Raw genomic sequence first — 21372 nt, 5'->3', positions numbered from 1 at the left:
AAGCCTTATAGCCTGATGGTAGAATACATTACAGAAGGAGAAATATCAACATTAGCAACCTCCTTCACATAAACGTACACTACATCCTTGCACACCTCCAATCCCCAGAATAACTATTGGCCTACACCACTTTATTGGGAAGATGGTCTGGTCAGATCATTCAGTACTAGTTTCAGCTTAGAAACTGTGTGACCCAAATCCAAGAGAATTATCATTGTACTGATAGCACTGCATCTGACGAGGAGCCCCAACTAAGGCTTATTCCCCAGTAACATCTCCCTTTCCAAGTTCCTACTAACTTAGATTAGCTAGCCAAAGAGGCCATCCTAGAGGTCAACTGTGTTCCGTCCTACAGACAATGTTAGTAGAGCTGTTACGAGCTTTGCTAGCCCCATTGTCTTGGGCTATGGAGGAGCACCTTGCTTGACCCTGGTAAATTCTCCACCTGCCCAGCACTCAGGGAATGATGGCAGCCATGACTGCAAGCTACATTATGGTTGGAACGTTATGGTTAGAACATATCTGAACATTGATACCACATGAGCCACGGCACTGTGAACTACCCTTCATAATAAGGTGGGAAAGTGGCGGGTTTTGGTCGTGACTGATATTAATTTCTCAAGTTTCAAAAAGGCAGAATACTTCTCTCTCACTGCATGCATTATCCAGATGCCATGAATACTGACATAAGAGTTGACCAGGATTTTGAACAGGCAGGACTGCAAACTGGCAAACTTTCTGTGGTTCCTCCCCATGCAAGATCTAAGGTCAATTTTAAGGAAATTGGAGACCACCATCTTAATATTATGAATACTTCATTTGTTTTTCTAATTTAGTCAATGCCTCTCTTTTTTAAAAAAATAGGTATTATCTCCCAACTGCCTTTCATGTCAAAACACCTTTAGAATGCAGTTGTGATTAGGTGGTTGGAGTTTATTACCCGGCAGAGCAGGATGATATTTAATAAATAAAACAAGACCAAAATGACAAAAATCCAATTAATAAATATGCAATTTCAAACAATTTTGTGAAAATAGCCCCAAAAAGCACAAAGAGCCAACTGTGGATATCTCATTGAACTGGACCGGGATTAAGTCACACATTCAGGCTGACCGCGATGGAGCACGGGCCAGCTACTGGAGTCCAATTAGGCCTGCTGTAGAAAGTATATTAAATCCTGGTTTGCGCAACAGTGCATGGAGCCATGTTGAAGATGCGTCTGGCACCCAAAGTGATGTGTCAGTTCCGAGATGTGGCGAGGCTGAGATATGAGGGCCTGCATTGCCATTGAGAATCCCATCATGAAGCTTGCGATGCGAAGTACAGTATCGAGGATGCGCACAGTCATAGCGATGCATAGGTTCCAAGGAACTGCAAAGCTGTGACGCATTCAGAATCATCATCAAAGCTGCCGTCAACCAGGGATGTGAGGGCCCGTGACATGGATGTGTCTTGCATGTCTGCAGTCCAGTATGTAGACCCAGTTATGCCTCTGAAGTGGGGAGAAGCTTCTTGGGGTTGTCCTTTAAAGTGCACAGGTGCCCTTCTTTCCTGGCCCTGGCTCCCGACTAACTACATGAGTTATGCAGCCCTTTGTGTGGAGGCAGTACACAGCCTATTCAAGAGTAAGGGTAGCAGAGTCCAGTTCCTCTCTAACCATCCTGCCAGTGATGGCCCATTTATACACACCTAAGCTCCATATTGTGTGTGGATGTCTAGGAGGAATTCACAAAGTCCAACTGTCAACTTCACCCAGTCATGTGACCCAGAGACAGGCTACAATCACAAAATAACTAAGACAGAAAAGTGCCAACTTTGCAAAAGTGGAATTTTCAAAATTGTAATTTAAAACTCGTCTTCTCCATAAGATAGGATTTTCATTAAATTTCAATGACGCTAAACATGAACTGGTCTCCTGTTCCCATTTGAAATTCACATTTATAAATTGTAATAAGATAACTACAATGTTTTTCTATGAGAGAGGTAGGCCTTGCATTAGTAAAAAACATCACTACCAGCCCATGTAAAACTAAGAAAGCACATATCCAACTTTTTAAATAGACTACACTGTGCCCTCTTGGCTGTCTAGTGGCTAACTTAAGGGTGACTTATATGTACTGAAAAGGAAGGTTTGGGCCTGGCTAAAGGTTTATTTTGCCAGGTCGAAATGACAGGTTAATTCTGCACAGCCAGACTACAATTGCAGGTCTAAAACATGTTTAAAGTTCAACTTAAGTGGATGGCCCAATCAGTGCTGCTGCCCCACTAGTAGTATTGAGGGGCATATTTATCATTATATCACTCTGCCCAGCACAGCAAGTGTGTTGCTTAATAGGGAAAGGGCAGAATGTTGCCATACTTAACATTGTGTGGCACATTCCTGACTTTTCCTCGCACTGGTGATGTGTAATCCTGACATTTTTTACAGTGACTGGATGAATTTATTTATTTAGAATTTTGGCTACTTGGTTAGAATTTTCAATATATATGGCAATGAATCAGAAACCCATCACAGTATCCATATTTCTCTTGTCTTTCATGCCATAGATTGGTTCAATCTGTGTAATGTCCTGTATGTTCTCAATTGTTCTCCTACATACATATTCAGGGTACCTTCACTCTCTGAAGCAGACATACAGATTCCTATCAAAACGTTCAATATGCCTTTAGTTCCTTTTAGCTCACAATAACTCATCAAAGGAGATACTCCAGTAGAGCACTAATGGATGACAGCTGTCAACATGCAAAGCATTATTCTGCAACCACCAAGCAAAGTAGTTGCTCCTTCTGAATTTTCCTGAATATAGGGCAGATTTTGCAGTAACCCCAGGGCCACCTGAACTGTACCTGCATACAATAGAGTGCCAGTGATTTACATAATTGGAACTCGAGGGGGAAAAAGACAATGCAAACGTACTTTTTTCCCTCATAACACCATAGCTACTGCAGATTTAGGCTATGTTTTATTCGGGGGTATGGCCATCAGCCTACTGCATTTGCAATGATCCCAGTGATCTTTTATTGGATGAAGAACAATACCCAAACTCTTGGGTGAAATCATAGAACTTTCATCCCCCTGAATCTGGGATGCCACTCCATCTTATATACTCGGACCACATTTTACCTGCTCTAGCTGGAGTACTTCCAATATCCAACCTATAAGTCAGACGAACTACTTTAACCAACACACTGCAGTGGGAGTACTTGGGTCCAACTAATGTATGCATATCTATCTTTTGGCCAGCAATATTAGGTAGAACAGCAAATATCACTGAGACTTACTAAAAAGACACCTTGTTGTAGTATCGACCTCTAACATGACCAGCACAGTCGTCTTAATATTTGTTCCCATAATTTCTGATATGAGCCTGCTCACAGTTTCCCAGTATCTTTCAAGCATTGGGCAAGACTCAAAAACATGTTCGTCATTTGCTTCAAGAAACCCACATTTTCTACATTTAGGGGTATGGTTCTTTACAAATCTGGCAACCTTCTGAGGTGTCCAATACAATCTATTCAGGGTGAAATAAGGATTTCTCTTTAAGTTAGCAGATTTAACCTTGAAGTATAGAAATTTTAAGGATCTATGCCACAGATAGGACAGTTCTTGCCCTGGTATCATCTCCTCCCATATCTTCTGTGGTATCCACAATCTATTATCCTCTGCGTCTGACAATTTCCAATACCACATAGCAACATCTCTGCCTTTAGATTTCAGGTCTTGCATAGGGTATTCTTCCTCCCAGGTGTTGTTCCATCCTTGGATATCACTTTCATACCAAGAAGATAGCTGAATATACGTAAATCTTGATAGGCAGCCCCCTGTACTATCATTGAGTATTTTCCAAGGTATTGCACTTTGTTCTGTAAATATCTCCCTCCAGGTGACTATCCCTGCCCTCCTCAGGGGGAGACTTCAACTGTCCAACACACATTCCAATGTACCAGGAGAATCCCAAATTGGTAACAACTCAGAGTAATAGGTCATCCCTAAAGTTTTCCTAACTTTGACCCATAGAGTAAGTTCAGCTCTTATCAACTTTAATCACACTTTTTTAAAGCATTTCAGTGCTCCAAACTTATAAATAAACCCCCTAGCTCCTCATTCTGTGGTCATTTCTCCCAACATTCTACCCCAAGGTGAACTATCTGGAGTCCCAAGAAGCATCCTGAAGTTCTCAAATTGACAGGCCATGCAATACAGGTGCAAATCTGGGAGCGCCAGGTCTCCTTTCCTCACTCTCCGCCTCAACATCTCCCTCCGAACCCCAAATAAAACTCATGAACTTTCTCTGCAGTTTAGCTAAAGCCAAACTAGGAAATGCTAGCGGAATGCTGTTAAAATGGTATGCCAGCTTAGGTAGAATTGACATTTTAATCAGATTTACTCACCCATAAATTGTAAATTGCAAGTTCCTCCATCTAGTAAGTAATAGCTCAACCTCTTTTTCCACCCTTCCTAAGTTAAGTGTTGGAAGAACCTCCAAAGACTGTACTATAGAGATACCTAAGTACTTAATCCCTGACTTAACCTCTCCATCCCAATTATTTATATTCCAACAGATAATGTCTGATTTTGATGTATTGATTAAATATCCTGATGGTGCCCCAAACTTCTTTGCCAACTTCTCTACTTTTGGAATGGTCTGGCAGGATTGGAAGTGTAAAGTATAAGATCTTTGGCATACAAAACTATCTTATTTTCAAAGTGCTGCCAGGTAAAAGGAATTACTTTATGGCCCCTTCTTAGCAGTTGGGCAAATGGGTCGATATATATATCAAAAAGTAGGAGAGGGAGAGAGAGGACATCCCTGCCCCTTAGCTCTACTAATTTCAAGGCTCTTTATCAATGCCCAATTGAATAAGATTCGAGCAGACGTATTGCCATACAGTTTCTGGATAGTTTTGATAAAACATGAGCTAAAACCAAATATCGCCAAAGGCTCCCAGAGATACGCCCAACACACTATATCAAATGCCTTAGCAGCATCAATTGTGCAACCGCCATCGGGATAGACTGTGTCTTGGCCAAGTCTGTTGATGCTATTACCTGTTGAGTGAGCTCATGGATCTGCCACCTTTTAACAAAGCCCTTTTGATCCAGGTGTATTAATTGTGGGGTTAATTTGGCCATTCTGCCAGCCAATATACCTGTAAATACTTTATAGTCGCCATTTAATAGTGAAATTGGCTAATATGAATTTGCCTTTCTGGGGACCTTGGCTGGTTTCAAAATCAATACCAGTGTAGCTTCCTTATATGAATCTGGAATCTGGGCATTTTCTAGATAAATGAACTCAAAATTTTTCCCGCAGACAAGCACAATCTCTTCCCTCAAAAGCTAATATAGCTCTACTGGAATGGCGTCTGGTCCTTCCACATTCCCTGCCTTATCATGTTTTAAGTGTCTAAAATCTCTGTCTCTGTGATCTGGGCTTCTAGACATCCCCGTTCTGCCTCAGTTAATCTAACATTGTTCCCTTTCCTTCAGCTATTCCTTTAGCCTATCAAGGTCTGGATACACCTCCTTTGTATATAGTGCTGAAAATAGGGAGATCAAATGTTCCAGCATCTCTCCTGCCTTTTTAGATGTATCTCAGGGGGTTTAACATTCATCTCCTTTATGTTATTCCTAGTCCTTTCTGTCCTCGTCTTCCATGCTTAAAGTGACCCTGATCATTCTCCATACTCAAGAATGCTCTGGGATCGCGACTGCCATCTCTCCCTATACTTTATCTCCAGCCTGATTTTAAAATTCAATTGCATCTCTTCCAGGCGTTTCAATGCTTGTTCCCTGTCCTCATCTACTTTCATCTGCAAGTTGGCCTCCAAGACTGCAATTTCTTGCTCCATGGAGATGAGTTTGATTTTCTCTACTTTATTCCTAAAATTTGCTTGGCTTCTCAAAACACCCCTGAGAAAAGCTTTAAAGGTATCCCAGACAATATCAAGGTAAGCAGATCTCAAGTTATCAATAAAAAAAATCCTCACTGTCTGTTTTCAGGATCTCTGTGACCTCCTCGACCAGGAGAAGGCCACAATTAACAGTCCATCTTGATCTCTGAACCTATCCGGGGCATTGAACCGTCACAGTTACGACTGAATGATCGGGTATATGGCTTGGTAGATGGTTTACTTTTTTGATCTTTTCAGCTTAGGTAACATCCATAAAGAGATAGTGTAACTTGTTTTTAAAATGCGATTGCATCTCTTCCAGGCGTTTCAATGCTTGTTCCCTGTCCTCATCTACCTTCATTTGCAATTTGCCCTCTAAGACTGCAATTTCTTACTCCATGGAGATGAGTTTGATTTTCTTTACTTTATTCCTAAAATTTGCTTGGCTTCTCAAGACACCCCTGATAAAAGCTTTGAAGGTATCACAGACAATAGCAAGGGAAGCAGATCTCAAGTTATCAATAAAAAAAATCCTCACTGGCTGTTCTCAGGGTCTCTGTGACCTCCGTGTCCAGGAGAAGGGCACGATTAACAGTCCATCTTGATTTCTGAACTTATCCGGGTCATTGAACCGTCACAGTTATGCCTGAATGATCGGATATACGGCTTGGTAGATGGTTGACTTCTTTGATCTTTTCAGCTAAAGTACCATCCATAAAGAGATAGTCTAGCCTTGAAAAATCCCAATACTTCTTACTATGGAATATGCACCCTCTTGTCAAACCCTTTTTATATCTCCAGGCGCCTACCCACCCAAAGTCTTATTCTCCTTAAATCTTTAGTTTTGGGTGTGCGCATACATTTCCTTTTAGTACACCTATCTACATTAAGGTCCAATTGAGTATTGAAATCTTCCCCAATCAAATTACACTACAAAGTTGCTAAAAAAGAGGGATCGTCCGAGTTTGGGCCATAAAAGGCAGAGCACATAAATTCCAACCCTCTCCACCTTGAGTGCACCACCGCCTATCTGCAAAAATTATCCGTTTTTGAGGCCAACACTTCTACACCTACCCCTCTTCTCCGACCCCCTTCAACAGACATCTTGATCTGATACTACAAAACTGTTTCTCCACCTGTACTTAGAAAAGAGGGCTCTACTCTCAATTACAATGAGTTGGGTTTCCTGAAAAATCATAACATGCGCCTTGCTTTCCTCAAGATATCTTAGCACCAGTCTCTGCTCCTCCTTATCATTCCAAATCAACAGCCAAATCTCTTTGAAGCCCCCATATATTCTCGGACCCACTCCACTTCGACATCCCTGTGCTGTAGTTAATGTAGCTGGTTACACTTACTATATCATAGTGTGGTGGAAATGAGGACTTCTTTTCTTTTAAATACAACTGCTCCCCACCCAGTGCCCTTACCCAAAAAAAGACAAATTAGTAAGTTTGAGTTTCCCCGCACTTAGGCACACCCTAGCATGTGTGCTCACATTCACAACTCAAACTGGAAATTCCACTTGAGCTTTTGGTCCTAATGAAAGGCAACATATTAGGATAGTATTGGCTGAAACATGTAGACCTTTTACATTTTTGAGCACTTTCACTATTTTATGGGACTTGCAAGATCATTTTTACTCACATGTGTCCAATATGTCTTCTTAATCCTACCCCAGGAACTGCACAATAAATCAGTTTGGTATCCTAGAGGTAGTTTTAAATTTATCACGTTCACGCACAAACATAAACCTGGACGGGAACCCTATGATGAAGCATGCCACCTACTAGGTTGGTGGGTGAGGGTTTCATTTAAGAACCTAATGGGGTTTCTGTAAGGGAGATACCTTGGATAACTAGAATCACCAGTCTGTACCCAGGATAGCCTCCTTCACTGTATAGGACAAGAAATTTACCGGAATCTTCTTAGGTTTTTGTAGTAGTTTGTTTCTTTTGAATGTATCTCTATATACTATCTGTATTTCGTACTGCAAATTGATATCCGGCCTATGCTTGAGGCCCATGTCTCAGAGTAATGCTAACACTAAGGTCTTTAAATCACCAACTTCTGCTGCTTCTGGGACATTCGAAATCCTCAGATTATTTACCTGTGAGTGATTTTCGATTCTCTCTAGGTCCTCTTTCAACCCTTGATTTTGCTTGGTGATCAGTTATAATTCAGTAGTGTTCTTCTGCACATCCTTTTTACCCAGCAATACCTCTTCCTCTAGTACTTTCGTTCTTGCGGCTACCTCCTCCAGCTTTTGCGATAGGGCTAAACAGGATGCTTGTATCCCAGTCTGATTCATCTCTGACACCTCAAATCTATACTGACTTTTCTCCTTGAGGCCCAGGAGGATGGCAGGGAGCAACTCTTCAGTCCGAGTCCCAGCTATCTCACCCTCCTTTAACTGGTCTATCATTGCTGATCAGGGGCTCTCCCTCTGTTGCTCTGCCTCCACTATCTGCTTTTGTTGTTCTAAACTGACAAGGGCTTCATATCTATTTTTCATACTAATTTCAGGTAGGTACTGGCTTAAATCTCCTTGCTCTGACCCAACTCTTTTAGATAGAATGCCCATATTAGGCGAGCTAGGTGGACTAGATAAACTAGGAGAGCTAGGTACCCCAATAAAGTTGCCTGTGGAACCATTGGGAACTACAGGAGCCTCCATACTCTGAATCTTTGCCTCTTCTGTCCTCCGTAAGGTCCCTTCCTTACACAGATGTAAAGTTGAAGCTGCCATTACTTTGAAGTAGGAATTAAGAGACTGTGTTATTCTGATCAGGAGGGCATGAACTCTGCTTCAGGACTTACCCTGGCCACACCACGAGTTTGGAGCGTGTACCTTGTTGACTTGCATTGATCTCCTTTTTCCATATATGCTGAATATTCATTTTCCTGTACTGCCTCGTCAAGTTCTGGTCTTCTCTGCCCATGCCCTTGCTGCTGTCTACTTTCAGCCTCCAATCACAGCGTCCCTCGATGTAAAATCTGCAGCTATTTCCTTTTAGATGCTGCAGATCTTGTGCTCTGCCACTGGGAGCCCTGACAAAGGCTCCCCTTCCCCGCTGAAGCTCCCTCGCAGCTTCACTCCAAAGCGGCAGCCTCACGCTAGGTAACACAGCAAGAGGCTGCACCTAATGGCTACAGACTCCAAATAAAATGGGCAAGATGGCGGAAAGTGCTCAGCCAGCACTCACCGCAGTATGGCAGGTTTCTGCCTCCCACTCTCCTCCCGGTAAGTTCGCTGCCATCAGTGTGCGGCCGCCATGTTCCTCCTGTCCCAGCAAACTTACTTTCTTGATTAAAGATGGAGAAAGAAGGAACAACCAGGCAACAGTTCCCCAACAGGGAAAAGAAAATAGTTAGGCAACCGAAAAGTTAAAGTCTTGCTCTAGAAAAATCTGGTAACAATTCTAGAAACAAAGACAGAAGCAAGGAGGCGATGAACACGCTTAAGATACTTCAAATGTGTTGTGAACTTGTGATGCACACAGCTCCAGCTCATTTAGCTTTCTATATGACTTTAACAGGAAGGCGGGGCTCCCACGAGGAGGGAGAGCCCCTCCGAGTGCTACCGCCGCCCCAGGAAGAGGAATCCTGCCGAGCCCGGTAAGTGAGGGCTGGGCAGGGGGAGCACTGCCGCTCCAACCAAAGAGGCATTTAGGGCAGCCCTGGATGACAGTGGGCCGCCCCAGCGTTCCATTCCTGAGTCTGAGCGGCCCCGTGTGCTGAGCGGGCCGCTCCAACGATGTGCACAGTGTAAGGGTGCATTTAGGGCAGCCCCGGTTGACAGTGGGTCGCCCCAACATTGTCCAGAGCCCACGAGGCTCCCTGGGGGCATGTTTGCTTTAGAGCCTGAGTGGCTCCCTGGGGGGGCACAGTTATTTGCGACACCAGTGTCTGGGGGCCAGTGCTCTAGGGGCGCCCAATTCGTTTAGGAGCTAGGGTGCTCCTAGTGGCAGGTTTTATTTCCAGAGCCTGTGTGGCTCCAACCCATGGCACAGTCTTTGTCAAGAGAGCTAGTGAGAGCCCTGTCGCAGTTCTTGATTTCCAGCTGCCCAGCAATTAGTGGGCAGCTGCACCGTTTAGGCACCAAGAGAGAGAGAGTCCCTGGGAGGGACGGAGATGGCACAGTGGTGCCAGGCCTTCTACAGCTGTGCAGCACTTAGTGCCAGCTGAAACGTTTAGGCCCTGTTGTTGTTCTCAGCTGCCCAGCAATTAGTGGGCAGCTGCAACGTTTAGGTTTGCGCCGGTGACGCACCCCTGACTGGCGCTGAATTGGCAGCGCGCCCTAACATTCTGGACAGGGCTTTTTGAGTCCCCTTGTTGGATGGCCAGTTGGCCAGGGGGCTGGTATGTGATTTCTGCGCAATGTGGTTGTACTATGTTTTTGATAGTAATTGCCTTAGGTGATGTTTGCGCAATGTGATTATGAGGTTATTTTACCTGTGTAGGTTTATGTTAGTGAGAGTTTATTTCACTATGTGAGATAACGCCCCTAAATGTGAGTTATGCTTAGGGGGAAAGTCTAATGTGTTTAGACTAGTGAGAGATTGCCTACTGTAGTTTTTACTGGTTAGGCCCAAATTTGAGTTATGCGTAATGTGCTATGCCATTATGCCTGTGACACCTCTGAATGTGTTTTATGCATTATGTGTCTTACCTACACCTCTAAATGTTTTTATGCATCATGTGTTTTCCTGTGCTGCACCTCTGAATTTTCTATTTTCTATTTCTGGATTTGGTGAAGCGCAACAGCTACCCCGGCAAAGGGGTGTCCCGGCGCTAAGAACAGGCACGCAGACTGAGGATAGAGGGGGATGGGGAATGTGTTTTGATGCGTCATGTGCCTTGTTCTTACACCGCTGAATGTATGTTTATGCATCATGTGTTTCCTTCCCTTACACCTCTGAATGTTTTAGGCATCATGTGTTTCCCCGGCACCTCTGAATGTGTTTTGATGCGTCATGTGCCTTGTTCCTTAAACCGCTGAATGTATGTTTATACATCATGTGTCTTTCCTACACCTCTGAATGTTCTATGCATCATGTGTGAAACGTCTGATTGTTCTATGATCTACAAAGTGCTATTTCTAACAGTATTTCTAGTTCTAAAAGTGTTGATTCTGACAGTGGCCCATGTGGCCCTGTCCTGTAAATAATCCCTTGTGAATATTGCCCGTGCCAGTTGGCACAATGTATATTGTGTGATTACTTTCTGATGTGTTTTGACAATACAAAAGTTATTTTTATATAACCTTGTGTGGAGTTCCTTTTGTGGTGTGCCTAGGATGTTGTTGCTGTTGTGTGCGTGGGCAAATGCTTTACACATTGCCTCTGGGATAAGCCTGTCTGCTCGTGCCAAGCTACCAAGGGGGTGAGCAGGGGTTATCTTGGCGTGTGACTCCCTTGCCCTGACTAGAATGGTGGTTTCTGCCTGGCTTTGGCGTCAGCCTTAGCCATCCAGAAATAGCCAGTACTAACAATAAACTTACTAGCCACACTCTCTCTAAGGCAAGAAGTGGAGGGAAACAATTGCCAAAGAAAGGCCCTGCAAGAAGAAAGTACACAAAGAGTCTCTGGCACACTATCAAGAACCCCACTGAAGTCTTCAGGTGACTGAACCGAAAGTTGGAGCAGAAGAGAGGTATTATGCCTCCAATGCAGCCCTAGGCGCACAGTGACACAAAGGCAAAGATAAGTGAGCCAGTGATGACTGAATTAGCCTGGAGTATATATTAGGGGCATATAGCTCTTACTAAAAAAAGCATAAAAGTGTGTTTGAGAGAGATCCTTTCTTCCCTTCTGCCACATGCCCAAATGTTATGCTAACACATAGCAGGACATTGGAATATTTTAAAGAAGACAATATCTTTGTTGATAATTTCTACACAGTGCCAATGTTAATCAGAAGATATGATAAATTTAAGTGGCATTCTAAGCAAGGCTGACATACTTGTATGCAAGTGCCAATTTGCTGATCCCACAGTCCAAATGGAACTTGTTGGGGATCTGACATTTTAATATTAATGTTTTAAAACTCATCTGGAAACGCCATTCACAGCATACTGTCAACCCTTCAGTAGGAAAGTGAAGTATTATGTGGTGTTGGGGTTATATTCCAGCATCTAATACTATCACTTTACCCCAAAGGTGGTCCTTACATTGAAACTAATAATTCCTTAGCTCAGTCCTAGCAGAGTGGCAAAGAGTAGGCATGCTTTACTAGAGGAACATGTGTTAAGCATTTCAGAGAACCAACATGGGCGATAAGACACCAAAATGTATGGAATTGCATACATAAAACCAGAGTTATAGATGTTCGAAGTAATAGAAAATCAATGCAAAATAATACAGTGAGAATTTAACATTGCAGTCTCAATCTCAAAATCCTTTATTCGATCTCACTCATAAGATCATAAAAGTGTTTACAGTCACAGTTTATAAAAGACATAGTAACATTTATCATAAACCCAGGTGTAAAAAGAATGCAAACATTCATTATATCATAACATCTAAATCATCTATAAAAATGCAATAAAAACATGATAAGCCATCCTGCTAGATCTTAAGGGCCAAGCTGCTTTCTCTTTTTCTGGCATGCACAGAGAAATGAGACTAGTGAAAAACAGACATAAGGGTTCTGCAAGGATTTAAGGAAGAACAGAGCTACACGGCAACATTTAAAATTATGACTCTTGCAAATTGGTACAATAGATTTTTGTCGTTCTTGACAATAAAAACCACAACAAAACTAAGAGGCCTATTAGGATGGCGGACGGACCTGCGACCGTCCGCCACTCCCGAGATGGAGGGACCGTCCGCAGGGGCAGCGGCAGTCCCTCTGTGGGAATTAGGATGTAACCGCCACCCTGGCGGTCACTTCCCGTATATTTGGCATTGCGGCGGGTGCTGCGCAAAGTCAAATATGCATGCTGTGCTTTTGCATGTACAAAGTGGCAGGCACCGCGCGGTGCCTGCCGCATTGTGCATGCAAATGTAGGGTGTACCATAGGTACCCCCCATGTGCACCCCCCACCCCCCAACACCCTGGGGGCTCGCAACGGGCCCCCAAAAACAAAAGACCACGTGCTTTTCCATGGCAGAAAACCCACCATGAAAAAGGATTTTTCCGCCTGCATCGTAATATGCCTGGCGGTGTTTTGCAGACACCGCCACCATATTTGCGTACACCCACCGCGGATCAGCGGTGGACGGACTTGCCGTCTGCCGCTGATCCCAACGCCATCCTAATGTGGCGGTTGGTGTTTTCCCTCACCAAGGCGGTGAATCCGCATCCTCCAGCCCGGCGGTGGCTTCCGCCGGCCCGGAAGATGCGGATTCACCGGAATCCTAATCGGCCCCCAAATGTGGAGATCCTTTTGTGGGGACTTTTTGTCACAAAGACATACTGAGAGATCTGAATGTTTATTTTGCTTCCCTGGAAATCCTATTATCAGAGTGATCATATTTAAGCGAAATCCCTGTAAAATGTATTTGTGGTAGGAGAGTGTAACATCAGCCAAATACAGAAAACTTCCATCTATCAACACTGGTGTTAGTTCATATATACGAGCAATCTGGGTGTGGGAGTTTTTTTCCTTTCTCAGATATTGTGCCCTCAAAATGAATATCTCAACCAGTTTTTGCTTAGACATGGACTTACAAATAGAGGGGTCTTTAAAAAGGTGGCTTAAACCAATGGCAGATAATTCTGACTCAACATACTGTAACCACTTAACCCTACTGTAGTTATCTGACTTTAGAGTGAGTGTTATCAGGTTTTGTGTGAGGGGAACTGTTACCCTGCGCCAGATAGAGTGCCACAGTAGAAGTGGTGCCATATTAATCGTATCAATGATGTATGGTAAAGCCAATTCTATATGTAAAACATAGTTTGAATAGGACTGTGGAACGGAAGTAAAAGATTTTTAAAAAATCGTTTAAACACATAGCCACATAAAGACAAGAAATCCTGGCTGCAGCGCGGTCCAGTCCGGATGGGCCGTCTCAAAAGGAGACATGGCGCCCGTGTTTATTTTTGCATTGCGCTTTCACTTTAAAGTGAAAGCGCAATACAAAAATAAATAGCAGCTGACTGGCGAGCACTTGTTTTTATCGTTGGTGATCTCATTGCATCTGTAATCTGAAAGTCTTCAGTACGGAAAGCTTATTTTGAAATTTGGCATTGCAGGCATATCTCATTGTATTACTTTTTATCTTTACTTCCGTATATTTGACAAAGCAATCTATGTCATAAATAACAATAGCTTATTATCACATAGCACTGTAACTGGGATTCTGAGTACTGCAATAACAGTCCCAGCTAGGTCCCAGCAATAACCATGCTACCGACTTTGTGAGGTAAAGTCACAGCAAGCCTATATACATTGGCACATGTGGCCCAAAAGTCATGCGCAGATCTCTGCAGTTGGCGCATTGACCGGCGGCGCTGCCTTTGCCACGTGCCTCTTGTTTGTGTTATTTGAGAAGGGATGTACACATCCCCATGCATTACAGCTGCTGTGTGTCATAGGGAAGGTTATGGTTCCCCTGGGGTGATCCGAGTCAGCGAAGTGAGTGGAAAATGCAATTTTTAGGCATTTACGGCAAAGGGTAGCCTTCGGCCTAAAACCGCAGGCCTCGGCAAGGAAGTTGATCCACCGGGTTTTTGAGTATTTTAGCAGCTTTGCGTTGACGTCACATGTGTAGTACCTGTACATATAGCCTTTAAGTCAGGCTTATGCAGACCACCCCCGTCCTGCAATGGTGCAGTTGATAAACACGGCAGAAAATCGTCACCATGCACTCTGTAATTCCAGGGCAAGGAGGTGATGACGTAGCACTGCCCTGCCCATTTCTACAGCATGTTCCATAAACTCGACTGACACCTGACCCTTGAATTGCAGCTATTTCACTTAAATGACCGGCGTTCTTTTCTTCACTCCTGTTCAACGCACACAGCTGTTCACAGTTACTAACCGAGTGTGCTGGTTTGTCTCTTTGGTATGAGCTACATCAAGCCCTGGCGTTTGTTGAAAGGGGAGGGTAGCTTTTGTGTAGGTGCGTGTGAGAACTGCAGAGGGTGAAATCCCATCATAAGGCCACGTGGACGGCTCACTCCAGCCTTGCATTCCTCATTTTATCCTGACGTCATGCCAAACCAAACCAAAACAGAACTGCGAGTCCCAGAATGCAAAGCACTGTAGGCTCAAAAATGGCATAGAGGTGGAAGACGTCACACAGGATATTCAGCTGCTTTCCAGGCATGTACACATAAGACCCTCACACCCTAAATACCAACAGGATCCTAACTAGAATTATTTAGCATTCATTTTTAGGTCACAAAAAATATAAACATCTGGCACTACTACCCACAACTTGCCGCCACCTGTAGTCAAGAATTCACACACGTCTGTGGACTGCTCTCTCTTTCAAGTGCGGCTCTCAAAGAGGGTTCCCTGTTTGAACAAGCATTAAGAATTCAATTTGTCTTGCCGTCAATTAAGTTAAAGCCATTTGCTTTACTATACAATACCATTAGCAAAGCAAATGACTTTAACTAAATCAAAGGTGAGACCTATTGTATTTTCAATGCTTGTTTGCTTTGGTTCTGTGGACAAAGTCCAATTGTTGCAATCACCGGTCTCCTCTTTATCCTTCCAGGATGCATGTTGTTCATAACTAAGGTTCTGGTATCAGTGTTTTTTTAAAATCCTACATTTATGGAAGTTAGGGGTGTGGGAGATAGTGGCCAATGAGCAGCTAGTCCCTGAGGTCCTGTCCACCCCTGAGGTGGCCACATCCAGGGATGTAAGGTCACCTTTTCTGCTCAGAACCCTCTATTTTGCCACTTGTAAAGACAGCAGAAATTTAATTTTATTGTACAGACCAGCCTGCTCACCCTTAAGATGTGGCTAGCCTTCTTTGGGTGTACACCTCCATAACTAACTAATTTCCCAGGGGCCAATATGCCTGGGCCAGGAGGAGGGCAGTTTTCTCCACTGGGAGTCAGCCCTGCTGCATATTAGAGGCAGTGCAGCCTTTGAAGCTCACGGCTTAGATGCGCCTCTTTACTAGCTTGCTTGAGAGGAGGGATGTCTCACCTCTTTCCTTTCCAAGCCTTTATTCCTGACTCCTTTGAATGATCCCACTGTCTGCAGGAGGTCAGAATCCTGACTTGACAGCAGCAGGCACAGGAAACGTAGGCTTGCCATTCAGAACCCAGAGAAACTGGGGCAACCAGATGGGCGACCTCTTAGGTAGCCACTTGGATGCATGCCACATTACCCAGGGCACAAGATCCATGTCCATGATGAGAAGGCACGTTATTTGATACCAAGCATGGCACATTTCAGTGGCACCAAAATGGAGCTGCCAACCTCGAGAATGTTCTGGCAGCAGCCAATGTTATCCTGTGGACCGCTGACAGTTATAGTGGTTTCCAATGGGGAATGCCAATATAGGGACATATAGGTTTGTACTTTCTCACATTTAATATACTGCACCCTGCCTCCTCAGGAGGCCATCCCTAGGGGTGTCTAATTTAAATTAAAAATAGTGTATTGAGCATGCCACAGATGGTGAGGGCACAGTTGAGTTTGAGCAGTTTGCACTACTCCTGCAGTCTGCAATGGCAGGCCTGCTGGTAGTAGTTTACTTGGGCCAATCAGGATGTCAAAAAAACATGCTGCAGCCCTGGGGAACCAGTTATTACCTAAGCCCTGGGTACCCTTGGTACCATATACTAGGGACTTATATGGGGGTAAACTTTGCAACTTTGGATTGCCAAGATAAACATAACAATTTTGGGAGAAAGCACAGGCACTGGGGTATGGGCAGCAGACTCCAGTGCACTATCAGACTCATAACTATCAGTATTTGGAGCAAAGTGGGGGGGGGGGGGTGCGGTGGCCATACAAAATGGGCACTTTTCTACAACTTTCAAGTGTTACGCCTCTCATGTTAGACAAATGCCTCACTGTTATGAGTCAATTGTCAAGTCAGGAGGGGCTAAGACTCACAAGAAGCAAAGCCTTGAGAGAATTGCGATCGCCCTTTTCTCCCTCAACAATGGTAAAAATTGAACAGTAATACGCTGTGCACCTGCATGTATGGATTATGCTGTGGTATATTTGTACATTCTTTAACAAAATGTATTTAACAAAAATCAATATGCAAGGGGTTACACTTGTCCAGAATTGCAAAATCACACTTAAGAGACTTCATGAGTATTAGGATTATATTTCCCCTGTGTGATCTCATTGTTTCAAGCAACTTGTGAGGCAGAAAAACATGTTTTCTCAATTCAATTGTGCTCTACTGTGGCAATAAACTAAAATGTGACCTTTGCACTGTAGTGATAAAAGTGTGACTGTCCCTTTATCCATATTGTTGCTTCAAATAATGAGTTATTGGATCCACTTATATTTTCACTGCTACTGCAAAAATAGTATTTGTACAGATCTGCAAAGTTCAAGATGATATTTAATACCACCATTAAGTATGGGGAAAGGGCCGTGACTCTTGAGACTTTTCTCAGTAGCAAATATTTTATTCAGATTAGAACGTAAAGCATTTTCCGGTAGATGCATCAACGTTTGAAAGTGCGATTTCTTATCTGCGAAAAATAAGGAATCGCATATAAAGAATCGCAAATGGCTATGCATCATTTTTTTCGCTAAATTTTTGCGTTTCGGTAAAAATCGCATTTTTCACAAATTCGCATTTTTTATGCGATTCCTTAACTGCAAAATCGCTTTTTGCGGTATCGCATAATGCGATTTCACACACATGATGCATCTCATTTACTGCCAACTGCCTAAAAGCCAGTACAGCAATTAGGCGCAGCTGCCCCTCAGTTAGAAGGTGTGGTAAGGGCGTTCACAGTGTGAGCTGTTCGCGGCGGTTGCTGTTGGAGTCTGGGACTTGCCTTTGAAAATGGAAAACGAGAATCCCGTTGCCGAGGGGCCTGCTCGAAAACGCAAAATCAAGTTCTCTGATCAAGAACTGGAAATACTCCTCGAGGAGGTGACTGCAAGACATGAGCAGCTGTTTGGAAAGCTGTCTCTTAAGGTTCCTGAACCTGTGAAAAGGAACCTATGGATTGCAATACAATCAAAAGTAAATGCAGTCGGAGTGGCACATCGTGATATCAATAATCTCCAGAAAAGGTGGTATGACCTGCGCAGCCGTGCAAAAGAGAAGCTAGCCAAAAGAATGAAATCTTCAAATCTCACCGGAGGCGGAACACCCAGGGATACTGCAAACACTCCCCTAGAAGAAATGGTGGAAGCCACACTTTTGCCGGAGACTGTAGTCGGAGTTACGAACATCGACACATCGGAGATTCCAACTCCTACTGAAGGTAAGTGAATGCTATGTGGGTTAAAAAGTGTGACTTCAGTCCATGAATTAACAAGTAATGATGTGTGTGCTGCATTTTGAATTAAAACTGATCTTCCTGAGTCCCAAAGTCTCTCCCAGTCATGATTAGAAAGACTTCGGAGCAGTGCATTGTGGTAGTTGTAGGTCTTTTGTTGGACTACATAATGATGAACATTAGCATCACATATAAACATCGCCACATGCAAATCGGAAATAAGACACGACATCATTTTGAGTCATTTCATTCTTGAACTTTATATAGATATAGAGTAATGTCATTGCAAACAAAAAGTAACAAATGTTTTCCCATTTCGTTGATCCATAGAGCAATTACAAGATCTCATCGAGCATGACTTAAGGGATATGCACCACTCAGAAGGGCCTGATAATGAAAATGAAAATGCTCCCAGTACATCTAATGCTCATTCAGTGCCAAGTGAGAGAGAGCGAGTGCGTCAACTGCTCCAGACTGATTCAGAACCAGAGCAGAATGTAAATGTGACACCAAGCCAGCCACAAACCACTCCTGCAGTGTCAAATATATCGATGAGCAGGCGTAGGAGACAGCAACAGTTCAGACTGAGTCGAAGTGCAGCGCGTGAAAGTGGAGTGGATGCTGATGGAACCTTCACAGGCAATCATGTGGAGGACAAAATTTTGAAGGTGCAGCGTCTGCAAGGGAAAGACATTCGGATTATCAAAGGCAAAATGGGTCACATAAGCGAACAAATGGGCACTTTAGCAAGCAGTATGAATGCGATGATCAATGTGATGAAAACTGGCCATGAATCAACAACATCAAAGCTTGACCGGATTGCTAACTCTTTGGAAATGATGTGCAATTTGTTTAACAAACATCAAAAGATTTCTGCAAAAAAACAGGAGAAACTGTTGAACAGCATGCAGACACATTACAAGGAAATAACTTCCCTTACTAATTGTACCCGTGCCCTCTGCAAACAAACACTATCCACACAGGTACTTTTGATGAAAACTTTCAAACACATACAAAAAGGTGTGGGGGCATCCCTAGAGACATCAGCCGAAACACAGTCCAAGGCATCCACTGGAAATGTCATTGAAAATGAGGAACGGGGTGACACCAGTGCTGAGAGTGGCACATCTCAGCATTCCTTGTGTGCCACACGGAGAAGTGTAAGAAAGCAGAGTGATGCCACTCATGGCAAAATGCTTACTGTGAAAAGTCCTGGAAAGGCATTAGGAGTGCGTGGCCACAAAAAATGACATTTATAAACATCTTGCAGGGTATGCATGAGTGCCATTTCTGTTCAATTTCAGTTGTTCATTGGACCCTGCCTGGTTTTTTGGCCGACAATTTAATTTAAATTTCAAGTTGAGTACGAGTCATGTAGGCATTCATGTTATTTGACCATTAAAATGCACACATTTATCTCAACATGAACTGTTTGGAGTTTTTCTTACCTCTTTCAAAAATAATGCTGTGTGATCTCTGCCCTTCTCCTCCTGCCCTCTGCTGCCTCTGGTCCATGTGCTCTTGGTTGAGGTTGTGGAGGCTGATTTATGTTCGGAGGTAAGACATCGTCCTCATCAAGTTCGATTCCCCTTTCCGTTGCTAGATTATGTAGCATAGCACATGCAGCGACAATTTTGCAGCAAATGTCTGGTTGGTACTGCAATGCTCCTCCAGTTTTATGTAGAATCCTGAAGCGTGATTTCATGACTCCAAAGGTACGCTCTATGACATTCCGTGTTGAAATGTGCGCCTGGTTGTAGTGCTGCTCTTTCCTTGTAGTTGGGTTCAGGTAGGGAGTTAATATGTAGGACCTCACTCCATAAGCACTATCTCCTGCAATAGAAAGCAATGTAAATGTAAGGTAAGCATACATGTGTGCAGTTCAAATCACAGTCTGTAGAGTTGAATGAATCATTTACCTAGTAGGTATCCATCTCCAAATTCACCGGAGAGCAATCTCGCATGAATGGCACTATGTCTAAAGATGAAGGAGTCATGGGCACTTCCAGGGTAACTGGCAACTAGGTCTGTGATTATGGTTTTTGCATTGCAGATAGCTTGAATATTAAGGGAATGGAAGCATTTCCTGTTCCGATAAATATATTCATTTTCAGAGGGAGGACAAATGGGAACATGTGTACCATCTACACAACCAATTACATGAGGGAATTGTGCCATATTGTAGAAATCCAGTTTGGTCTTCATTAACTCCTGGGGTGTGGATGGGAATTGGATATGTAACCTTATTCGTTGTAACATGGCATTTAAAAAGGAATTAAAAAATCGGGAAAGGGAACTCTGAGACACGCCACCAGCAATGGCCACTACCCCCTGAAATGACCCCGATGCAAGGAGGTGCAACGAACACAATACCTGCACATGGGTAGGTATGGCTTGTGTCCTGCGTGTTTGCCTCTGCAGGATTGGGTCCAATTCCTGGATTAAATCTAATATTAAAGTGGCATTCAGCCTATATTTCTTGAATATCTCAGCCTCTGTCTGCCCCAATAACGTTATGCGCACTCTGAAGATCCTCTCCTCGATGAGCCTTCTCCTCCAACCTGCAGCTGCTCTCAGCCTCTGTCTGCGTGCCAAAAAGTAAAGTGCAGCCATCTTGAAAGGCTGGGTCATGGTCTGAGAGGTCCTTATATGCAGTACAGGTGATTGACAGATCCACTCCTGCCACTTGCTGAAATTAGCACCAAGTTTGAGTTCTTCTTATTTTTGCATTTCCTAATAGCGATTTTTGACACAATCGCAAATTGCTAATTTTGATGCATTGCATTTTTTCGCAAAATGACACGAAATCGCAATGTTAGCGAACATTTTTGGGAATCGCAATTGAAAATGCGAATCCTAAAAATGCGAAACACTGCCAAATAATGATGCATTCCGATGACATGCTTTGCATTCGCAAACGGCCGTATATTGCGATTCGCACCGTTTGCGAATGCGAATATCGTTGATGCATCTGGGCATTTGTTACTTTCAAAAGTAACAAACAACTAGACTGTTGTGTAAATTGCTGCATCGAAGATGGGAAAAATGTGTGGTCCCATTGAAAAAACAGTACTTAGAAGTAAAGTA

General features: G+C 43.4%; 1 protein-coding gene across 1 annotated transcript in view; it reads left to right on the top strand.

Annotated features, from left to right (window-relative positions):
- Positions 1-21372, top strand: part of LOC147677780 (fatty acyl-CoA hydrolase precursor, medium chain-like) — a 223154-nt gene that overhangs the window by 173480 nt on the left and 28302 nt on the right. The gene's annotated exons all lie outside the window — the stretch shown is intronic.

Source organism: Lissotriton vulgaris, chromosome 12 (assembly GCF_964263255.1).
Source record: "Lissotriton vulgaris chromosome 12, aLisVul1.2, whole genome shotgun sequence".
In the NCBI taxonomy this organism is placed as follows: Eukaryota; Metazoa; Chordata; class Amphibia; order Caudata; family Salamandridae; genus Lissotriton; species Lissotriton vulgaris.
This window is presented reverse-complemented; position numbering and strand designations above follow the sequence as displayed.